Raw genomic sequence first — 11,856 nt, forward strand, 5'->3', positions numbered from 1 at the left:
CTAGCAGTCACCATTAAGGGAAGTAACCGTTGTGGAGATGTAACCCAACAACTGCTTCTGCAGGTGATTCTGCCCTACCTCCTCAGCATCCAAAGCTTCTGAATACCCAGAAATGAAAATTCCCTTGAGCCAAGTCCATGAGGTTATCACAAGGCTCAGTTTCCAAAAAGTACAAGGGTGAGGGGTAGAAAGAAGCCTTTAACCCTATTTAATCTGAAAGTGGAGGACTTGGACTTTTCAGTTTGAACAGTCAGTCAAAGGTGAAAACACATCATTAATAAATTTGGAAGGAGTGAAGTACTTTGATCACTGGATAAAATCAGATGATACCACAAAAGAGAGGGGTATTGGTTTTTATTGAGTCAGACACACTTTTAGGCTTATATATTCCAGCATTCTAGCCTTTTAGACCCTAGATTTTTCTGGTAAGATTCTAGAAACAAGCCAGTCTAGTGCTGGTTAGAGGAATTGACTTAGGGTTTGAGGGGAGAAAGTTCGCCTTCTCTTTTCCTTATTAATCTCTGACCATTGGATAATTGTATGAACTTTGAAAGGTCAGAAGATTTGGCTCAAATTGGAGGGCGGGGGGTTGAATTACTAAAATCATCCCAATGCCTTCCTTTATAAAAAGCAGAAACTGAACTCAGTTCATTCCACTTAGCATCTATTGCCTGGCTTCTACTCCATGGATCAAGATGCACCTGTGTCAGGTACCACCATTTTCCTGTCTTTTTTGGTATTCTGTCTCTTTCCATTAGACTGCCCTTGAGGGCAGGGACTTCTTTTCCCCTTGTTATTCATTGTATCCCCTTAGCACAGTGACTGGCACATAGTGTACTGAATAAATGTTTATTGAATTGGACTGGATCTCAAGACTCTACAAGGGCACCAATTCTCCAGGTCCATCATAGAGCTACATGTAAGGGGCACTTTCATGAGGTCTCAAGAGGAGAAAAGGGTGGCAAAGAATTGGAAATCAAGGGAATGCTCACCAATAGGGGAATAGCTAAACAAGTTGTGGTATATGAATGTAATGGAATACTATTGTGCTGTAAGAAATGATGAGCAGGAGGAGTTCAGAGAAACCTGGAAGGACTTATATGAACTGATGCTCACGGAGGGGAGCAGAACCAAGAGAACATTGTATACAGTAACAGCAGCATTGTGTGATGAACAATGAGGATAGACTTGGCTCTTCTCAGCAGTGCAACAATCCAAAACAGTTTCAAAGAACTCATGATAGAAAATGTTCTCAACATCCAGAAAAAAGAACTGTGAATTATGAATGCAGATTGAATCATACTGTTTCTACTTTTGGACTGTTTTTTTTTTCCTTCTTGTTTGAGGTTTTTCCTTTGTGCTCTGATTCTTCTTTCACAAGATGACTAATGTAGAAATATGTTTGATGTGATTGTACATATACAACATATATCAGACTGCTTTACGTCTTGGGCAGGAGAGAGGGAAGGTGGGGGGAGAAAAGAAAAATTTGGAACTAAAAATCCAGTGAAAACAAATGTTGGAAACTATCCATATATGTAATATGTAACTGGAAAATAATAAAATTTAAATTAAAAAAAAAAGAGGAGAAAAGGACTTCAAGTAATTCAGAGGTGTGAGTTCCCCTTTGGCTACACATGTTCTCTAATTTTGGGCTTGTACTCCCTAAGCCTCTTGCATGTGGAATGTTGTGCCCTGTGTGACAAAATAATTATTAATAATGAATTTCTTGGGTTTCTTAGTCTTTTCTCCCTGTTCCGCCCCCCAACCAAAAGTCCAGTTCTTGAGGAACTTCAGCAAATCTCATTTATTTGGGGCACACATAAGGGAAAAAAAGAAATGGAGATGGATTCTTTTGTCTAGTTCTGTAAAGGACTGATGGGATCAAACCACACCTAAATAATGGATTTTACCTTTGCCCTTCAATGAGTCTTTTCTCCCTGATATCATCTGTAGAGTTCATTTTAATATAGACCACCTTCAAGTCATGTCAACCAATTGAATTGAATAATGCTAACCAATTAGCTTTCATCAATGTATAATGACCTACCTTTATTTTTTATTTATTTATTTATTTTGGTGAGACAATTGGGGTTAAGTGACTTGCCCAAGGTCACACAGCTAGTAAGTGTTAAGTGTCCAAGGCTGGATTTGAACTCAGGTCCTCCTGACTCCAGGGGTGGTGCTTTATCCACTGTGCCACCTAGCTGCCTCATGACCTACCTTTATTGAAAGAGGATAAAAACTCTTGCAAAAGGCCACAAGCTCTCTCTTGGCATTCACTTGTGGCTCTCTGTCTTGTAGGTCTTCTGAACTCTCTTAGGTCTCCTTGAGACCATGTGCCGGGGACAGCATGGGTCTTTTGGGGCCTTTCTCCTGCTCTCACTAACTGCCATGCTGAAGCTCACTCCCTGCTTTCTCTCTACCGTTTGGCCTGAGACCATGAGAAGCTAGGGAAACTCATGGTCAATTCTTTACTAGTATTCTATTATTAATAAAATAATAATATGCTCACTGCCAAAAACTTGGGTAATAGCAATTAATTTTAAAAACACACCTGGTTTGTAGGGATGTTTAGTATCAACTATTCTTACTATGTATGTTTTGTAAATATCTATTTCTAAAGGCAAATTAACTTTGGTTAGCTAATTGATAATCACTGCAGGGGGTGGCTAGGTGGCGCAGTGGATAAAGCATCGGCCCTGGATTCAGGAGTACCTGAGTTCAAATCCGGCCTCAGACACTTGACACTTACTAGCTGTGTGACCCTGGGCAAGTCACTTAACCCCCATTGCCCCGCAAAAAAAAAAAAAAAAAAAAGAAAGGTAGATAATCACTGCAAACACTGAATGGAGGCTTAGGAGCAACAGTAAAAGAAGACCTCCTGCATCTTGCCCCCCCCCCCCCAGACACTTTTGAGTTTCCCTCTGGGGACTTAGTATGCCAATGTCCATAGAGGCTGGAGGAAGTAGACTTGGAGAGGATGCTATAAATAGATGTGGTGGTTTTTTTGTTGTTTTTTTTTAGTGAGGCAATTGGGGTTAAGTGACTTGCCCAGGGTCACACAGCTAGTAAGTGTTAAGTGTCTGAGGTCAGACTTGAACTCAGGTCCTCCTGACTCCAGGGCCGGTGCTCCATCCGCTGCGCCTCCTAGCTGCCCCTAGATGTGGTTTTATTTTATTTCATTTTATTTTATTTTGGGGGGGCAATGGGGGTCAAGTGACTTGCCCAGGGTCACACAGCTAGTAAGTGTCAAGTGTCTGAGGCCAGATTTGAACTCAGGTACTCCTGAATTCAGGGCCGGTGCTTTAACCACTGCACCATCTAGCTGCCCCCTTAGATGTGGTTTTATTAAAGGAAAATGGCCACTAAAGAAGATGCATTTCCATCTGCTTTGCTGCTGCAACCTAAGGACTACTGGGACTTTCTGTCTGACTTGCAGCCCAAGCTCTCTCTCCTCCAATTAGAATGTGAGGTCCTTGAGAACAGGGATCACTTTGCTTTTCTATTTGTACTTCCAGTACTTTATAAATAAGTGCTTGTTAAATGCTTTTTCATTTATTCATTCATTAGTTTATTTTTTCACTCATTTTGAGCTTAGTTAGTCTAGTACCCTCATCTTACAGCTGAGTGAATTGAGCCCCAGAAAGATGAAGCAGCTTATTCAATTCACACAGGTAGCAGTTCTAGGATTAAAATACAGGTCCTCTCATTCCAAATCTAGCACTATTTCCACCCCAATGTGACTCAGATGAGAAGCAGTCAGTATAAACTGTCTCAAACAACAAGCCAACTTAGCTGACCAGTTTTAATTTAAATAGGAAGCTTGTGTTTTCTTTCTTGGCTGTAGTATAATGGAAAGAACACAAAACTGGAAATCAGCAGACTTCGATTGGAGCCCTGTTTCTGACAGTCCCTAACTGTGTGATCTTGGGTAAGTCACTTAACTTCTCTGAGTCACAGTTTCCTCATCTGTAAACTGAAAAGCATGAGGCAAAATGGTGTAGTGGATAAAGCACTGGATTTGGAGTCAGAGAGTTCTGGATTCAAATCCTGCTTAAGATACTTAATGTTTTGACTCTGGGTAAATCACTTAACTTCTCTGGACCTGTTTTCCCTATCTATAAAATGAGGGGATGTGGATTCTATGACTCCTTAAGCTTCATTCCTCCAAATCTATGATCCTTTGAATGCCAACATGATTCAGAAACCACAAATGCTTGCAGTACCTGCATTATAGGGTTGTTGTGAGAAAATTGCTTTAAGAACAGTAAAGCTATAGAGAGGTGAGGTCTTGGGAAGAAGAAAGAATAAAAGAGAGACTGAGACTGAGACAGAGTGATACAGAAAGAGGCAGAGACAAAGAAAGAGAAAAAGACAGAGAATGTGTTCTTGAAGTCTCAAAAGGCAAATTCCTGAAGGGTGTGCCTTCTCTGTGTGCTATAAAGGACTCAATAAGAAAGGACCCATAGTTTGGATGCCTTTTTGCAATATTTGAGGCTGAATGCTGGGTTTAAAGATTCAAACCTACTAGTTACAACAAGGAAAACATTTTCACCTCCCTAGTTCCCAGACCTGCTCTTTCTTGACAATGTAATTTTTACTTACATAATGGGTTCATATGGTGGCCACCCACATCATAGTGCTTCACACATCTCATGCAGAACATGTGGACACCTACCCACTCTCTGGGCTGTCTTGCTCACTCCAAACTACTCTCAAAATGGCAGGTCTCAGTTCCCAGAGAAGGAACCCACACTACTTGACTACACACAAACTCAGGGTTCTAGGGATAATTCCCCCTACTCACCACTCTAGCTCTTGAGCTCCCATTGGTGTGCTTCCATTTATTTAAAAACAAACAGGGGCAGCTAGGTGGTGCAGTGGATAGAGCACCAGCCCTGGATTCAGGAGTACCTGAGTTCAAATCCGGCCTCAGACACTTAATACTTACTAGCTGTGTGACCCTGGGCAAGTCACTTATCCCCAACTGCCCTGCAAAAAAACAAAAAAAAACCCAAAAACCCAACCAGCCACTTACAATAATGATACCTTTAGATGTTTAACATCATTTCCTTAACAATAATGCAAAAGAAACAATATCAAAATCACAGGTGCTTATAAATTAAAGTAAATTCAAGAATAAAATATACATCATAATCCACACATAAATTTGGGTCACTCTTTCACCAATGTACTCAGTATCTGTGAAGGAGAGAAGCTAGATACTTAAGGAAACCTGGCAAAGAAGCATATGAGTGATTCAAAACATATTCTTACATATATACATACATACATACATACATATGGTATTTTCTTGGCAGAAATATGTTTGCCATTTCCTTCTCCAGTTTATTTTACAGATGAGGAAACTGAGGCAAACAGGTTAAGTGATTTGTCCAGGGTCACATAGCTAGTCTGAGGCCAGATTTGAGCTCAGTTCTTATTTACTCTACTGCACCACCTAGATAAATCATATTTGTCTCTTAATTATAGAAGAGTTCTGATATCTGTCTTCCCAGTGTAATACAACTTGTTACATTAAAAAAAAAAAACAAAACTATTCTCATAGAACTATGAATCAGAGAAACTGTAACTCTTGGAACTCAGAGGAGACTAAACTTTGCAACAAATGGCTCTCTATGAAAGGGCAGTATCTCACACTTATGCAGGTCATGAACTCTAAACTCATTTGTACTGGAAAAAACAGTGACTCTGAAGTCAGAAGACCTAGGTTCAAATCCCACTTCTGATGATAACTATCTCTCACCTTGGGCAAGTTGCTTAACCTCCCTGGGCCTCAGTTCCCTTGTCTATAAAACTAAAGAGGTTACTAAATGGCCTATGAGGTCCCTCCCAGCTCTGAATTTACAACCCTATGCCCTGTGTTCAAATCCTAGTTCTGCCTTTTCTAGCTATGTGGCCTCAGCCAAATCATTTCACTTCTGTGGGCTTGCTTCTGTTTCTTCCATTGCAAGATGAAAGATTTGGGTTAGCTGATTTCTAAGACCCCATCTGATTCCAAATCTTATGATTCTGTGATCCTGTGAGTATGGAGCCCCCCAAATGTTGCTAGCAATTCCGTCCTTGTCTCTGACACCCAGAAGGCACATCTTCTTTAGTTCAATTCAACAGGCAATTATTAAATATCTACTATGTGCCAGGAACAGTATTAGACACTGGTGATATAAGACAAAAAAAATAAGAGTCCCTGCCCTCAAGGATCTTAAATTTCTATAGTGAAGACACAAAATATGCACCAATAAGTACAAATGAATATAGAGAAAGACTATCCATGATAACATGCTAGAAAAACAAAGAAAGCCTTCAGGCAGGAAGTGGTACTTGTGCAGATTCTTGATGGTAGCCAAGGATTCTGCAGGGGAGATTATAGGTTTGTGGATTTAGTGATGGAAGAAACCTTAAAGGTTATCTACTCCAACTCCCTCATTTTTGTTGTTGTTGTTGTCGTTGTTCATGATCCCATGTGGGGTTTTCTTGGCAAAGATCCTGGAGTAGTTTGCCATTTCCTTCTCCAGCTCATTTTACAGATGAGAAAACTGAGGCAAGGAGGGTGAAGTGACTTGTCCAAGGTCACACTAGTAAGTGTCCGAGGCCAGATCTGAACTCAGGAAGATGAGTCTTGCTGAGTCCAGGCCCAGCACTCTATCTACTGCATCCTCTAGCTGTCATAGTCAAGATTTGACTCCAGGTCTTCTGACTCCAAATCCAGTGCCCTTTCCAGTGTACCACACTGCCTCCCATAAGGAAGTGACAAGACAGTGTAGGCTTATCACATGACCAAAAAAAAACTTGCCCATGTAACGATTGGAATGACGCCACCTGCTGGAGACTTACTGTAGAAGAGTTCTGCCCATGAAGCGAAGGTCTTTGAGGGCAAGACCAGGAGTCTTTTCTTTGGCATCAGGAAGTGACGCGGACTAGTGGGAGGAGGAAGGAAGAGACTGGCGCTCACTCTGGCGCTCTTTCCTTGGGACTCTGGTGGAGAGCGGAGCTAGAAATGTGCTCTCCCTTTAATAGATAGAGGAATCTAGGCCTTTCTCTCTCTCTTTACCAAATTCTTATTCTCCTTAATAAATGCTTAAAAGTCTAACTCTTGCTAAAGCTTATAATTTATTGGCAACCACTCATTAGATATTTTAGACAGACTAGCTAGAATTTTAACCCTTAACACCCAGGAGAAGTAGCCTGAAAAATTATTGAAGATAAGAATCAGGACTGGGTTTGGAGTCAGAAGACTTGGATTCAAAGCCCTGGCTCTGCCATTTATTACCTGCATACCTTATGCCTGGCCCTTGGAACCTCTTATTCCTTCTCTGTAAAAAGAAGGGGCAGAGGGGGAAGCTAGATGGCGCAGTGGTAAAGCACCGGCCCTGGATTCAGGAGTACCTGAGTTCAAATCCGGCCTCAGACACTTGACACTTACTAGCTGTGTGACCCTGGGCAAGTCACTTAACCCTCATTGCCCTGCAAAAAAAAAAAAAAGAAGAAGAAGGGGCAGAATAGATGACTTCTAAGGTGATTTCCAGCTCTCAATCTAAGGTCCTATATGTAAATGAAGAAGGCCAGTCATGAAACAAGATTGAAGAAGAACATATGGACAAAGTATGGCACTGTTACATAGAAATCAATCAGTCAATAAACATTTATTAAGTACCTAGTATGAGCCAAGAAATGTTAAAAAAATAAAGCAAAAAAACAACCCAACTCTGAACAAAAGGGCACAGGGTAAACCCTCTACTAAGGATTTGTGAATGGTCATGGACAAAGGTTTCATAGGATAAGAAGGCCAGGGTGGGTTGAAATTAGCTCTAGTGGAGGGAGTGCTGATATCCATGGAGATATGGGTATGGAGAAATAGCAAAAAGAATCTTTAGTTTACAAAGTCCAACTCTGATTGATGCTTCATCAAAGTATGATGGTAACCCTAGATTCTTGAAGACTACGACAACAGAGGGGTCAGCTCTGGTAGGCTCTCCCATGCTAGAAAGGCTTGGATTGGAGCAGAGTCCTAGTAACAAATTATGTTGGCTTTCTGAGGATTCACTGAACCAAGTGTAGAAAGGCTTGCCCTCAATTATTAAACATTTATTTTTTTCTCTCTCCCATGCCTGGTGGGGAGTATAGTGCTAAGGAGTGACCTTCTGGACTCAACCCAATAGCAGATCACCGAGGCAGCCATAGCTGGGATGTCACCTCCTAAATGCAAGAGAGTGACTGATCCATCAGCTATGCTGTGTTTGGAAGTGAGATTGGTGGGGTACCCTACTCTCCCACCAGAGGCAGCTGGTAGTGCAGTGAATAGAGTGCTGGGCCTGCAATTAGGAAGACCTGAGTTCAAATCTATCCTAAGACACTTACTAGTTCTGTGACCCTAGGCAAGGCACCTTTCCTCTGTTAGCCTCAGTTTCCTCAACTGTAAAATGGGGATAATAATAGTACCTACCTTGCATCATTGTTGTGAGAATCAAATCAAATAACATTTGTAAAGTGTTTTAGCATAGTGCCTAGCACCCAATAGGCATTCTATAAATGCTTATTGCCTTCCCCAGGAACCAAGAGGGAAGAGGGTACTGCTAGTTTTTAGAGAATGTGCTTATACTTCTGTTCTTGCGATAGTTTCTCAGTAAATATCCCTTTGTAAACACACACATGTGTGTATGTATATATAGATATATACATATCTATATACACATATATAGATATGTATATATATGTATAATGTCAATTTTTTTTGTGTGGGGCAATGGGGGTTAAGTGACTTGCCCAGGGTCACACAGCTAGTAAGTGTCAAGTGTCTGAGGCTGGATTTGAACTCAGGTACTCCTGAATCCAGGGCCGATGCTTTATCTACTGCGCCACCTAGCTGCCCCTATAATGTCCATTTTTTATCGATGATATGGAGGAGATATCAACAACTGGGAAAATGATACTAGGGTACTAATCACTGGCAATTGATAACAGGAGAAACACATTAGAAAGAGGACTCAAACCCATGGCATTATAAAGAACCTCATTGCCCCTCAGGGGTACTCCTGGAATCCAGATGAAGGGGCTTAACCTGCTAGTGTAAGTGTGGGTTGAGAAAGTAAGTCCAAGTCTTGCTACTAGACTATAACAATAACTACCAAACTTCCTTTCCCATTTTATGAAATAAAGCTATATAGATATTGAGGGAATTCTTGATCAAGGCATAAAAAAGTTTATGCTAACTATTGTCCATGGCAGCCCACAAGGTACCAAGAATACAAGATCCCTATATTTGTTGTTTCTGTATTTATTGTTTCTAGTATATGTCACCTAAAAGGCTTTCCTCCAGTGAGATCTCCTAGGTATCTGTCAAAATCATACAAGCTTCCTTGAAGGATGAAACAGTTATAGCTTTGTTCATAGTCACTGCTTATTCAAACCTAGATGACCTTTAGTAAATTACCTAATCTCTCTGGGTTTCAGTATCCTCATCTGAAAAATGAGGAGTTTGGATTAGATGACCTCTGCGATCTTCTTTCCAGCTCTAATCTATGATCTTATAATCTTATTAATATTAACTGAGACATAAAATGAAGGTGTATGCTGACCAAAAGCATTTTTCTTTTTTTTTTTAATAAAAAAATTTTTGTAATAAACATTTTCATTTTAGTTTGGGGTTCCAATTTTTTCCCCTCTTTCCTGCCCTCCCTGAGGCGGCAAGCAATCAGATATAAATTATATATGTACAAACCTAGTTTTCTTGCAAAGATACATCTCTTAGCAACATGTCCAGTGCTCTCTCTTCTTTCCCCTCCCCTCTCCACCTACTTTTAGACCTTTTCCCTGCTATCATGACCCAGGAACACCTCGGCTCCTTTAAAGTTCGTTCTATTCCATAATCCTTGTTGCTATGGTCATGGACTTCCAAGTCACTCTCCCTCTTCACAAATAAATTCAGTCTATGGCTCATAGCTTTCTTTTCCACCCCAGTCCCTTCTCCCTTTGAACACACTAGCTTCCCAGCTTGTCAAGATCCTCAAGTACATGGTTTCTGTTTTCAGTCTACCAAAACCCAATACGGTGGTTGTTCAGTTGTTTTCAGACATGTTCAACTCTTTGTAACCCACGCTGGTCTGCAAGGGCAAGCTGTTAGGACCTCAGGATCTCCTGATATAGGTCATCCATTTTCATTTGGGTAATTCAGTTACTAAAAAACTGTTTTTCTTTGGGGAAACCAGTTCATTTGCTCTAAGCTCTTCTTGCAGGTTGGAGGAAGGGTTGTATCAAGGTTGTATGGTGAATCCCATAAGTATCAGATTCTGGGCTAGGTCCTGGGGATAGAAATATAGCCCCCAGGGTTCTTTCCTTTCACACTTGGGGCCCCAGAATAGCTCCTCCATGTTCAAGGTACTCTAGGAGCCTATGTCCCCTCAAAACTCCAGTTCACAAGCCCCCACTGATGTGTTTACTTTTTCTTTAATCAACCTGAAGGCACAATTAGTTCAAAGCAAAGGAGGAGGAAGAGGAGGAGGAGGAGGGGCAGAAGGAGAAGGGGGAGGTGGAAGGAGATGACATAACCAAACTAGGGCACACTTTTTTTTTTGCAGGGCAATGGGGGTTAAGTGACTTGCCCAGGGTCACACAGCTATTAAGTGTCAAGTGTCTGAGGCCAGATTTGAACTCAGGTCCTCCTGAATCCAGGGACGGTGCTTTATCCACTGGGACACCTAGCTGCCCACCCAGGGCACGGATAGTAGGCCTCCACCAGTCACGGATGACCATGGATCAGCACCTTGAAGAGCCACAGGCCACAGTGTGGCTGTGCAGTCCAGTATGGGAGCCGAAGCTCCTGAGTGACTTATAACCAGTAACTGCCACATCCCGTGTTGTATCTACCCCATGAGGAGTAGCTGGAGTGTCCTCTCCAGGGCGCTGGCCTGGGCAGATCAATATGGAAAACAAGCTGTTGCCCATGCTGCAGGTTTTCCCTCTCGGAGACATTGGTGGGTCCAAAGGAGAGGCAGAGCTGATACAGTTTGGCACCAGTGCCACCGCAGGAGTTGCCAAAGGGATGTGATGTCCAACATCCAACTGCCTAAGGGACTCCAACTCCTGATTTTTCCTTGGGGTTAACTCCCGAAGCCTTTCCCATATAAGGGTATGGCCGCAAGGCAGCGGAGGTTTAAAATCAGGGTTCCTTCCCCTAGGCAGGTTGCCTGGCAAGGCTAATGAGCCCCACCTGCACAGTGGATAAAGCACCCAGGGCACACTCTTCAACAAATATACACCCCATTAGCAGGGGGCATGAGCACAAACATGCATTGTGCATAGGGAGAGACAAAGTTTTTTTCCCTTTGACCGGAAGTATAGTACCCAAACATTTTTGACCAACAAAAATTACACGGTCCCTCCCCTCTAGGAACTTGAACTAGAAGTTGCTTAGCTTCTGTGGATCTCAATTTACTTATTTGTAAAATGAGATTGGAATAAGTGATCTTTAAGCCCCCTCCAATTTTAAATCCTATAATCCTAGGAGATCATGGGTCCCCTGAAACACCGAAGCATGAATGTAATGATATGGGGAAACCGATAGGAGAAAGCACGTGGGTCCTTAGGATTCCTCTGTAAAGAATTACACTCTCACACAAGACCTAATCAGGAATAAGAGAACAGGTTTATTGGGGTACAAGAGAAACCGGCCGGGAGGAAGGTTTTGCCAGAACAAAACGCTTTCCCCCCAACTGACTTGTGGGGTGCCATTTTATAGGGTTTAGATGGGGGGTGGGTAAGAGTCTCTTATTGGGTGAGGGGCTGGTGGTCTTCCCGCGTTGCGCTGTGGTAGGAAGAATCCCTCGTGAGAGATCT

The sequence above is a fragment of the Dromiciops gliroides genome, chromosome 2 (genome assembly GCF_019393635.1).
Source record: "Dromiciops gliroides isolate mDroGli1 chromosome 2, mDroGli1.pri, whole genome shotgun sequence".
NCBI lineage: Eukaryota > Metazoa > Chordata > Mammalia > Microbiotheria > Microbiotheriidae > Dromiciops > Dromiciops gliroides.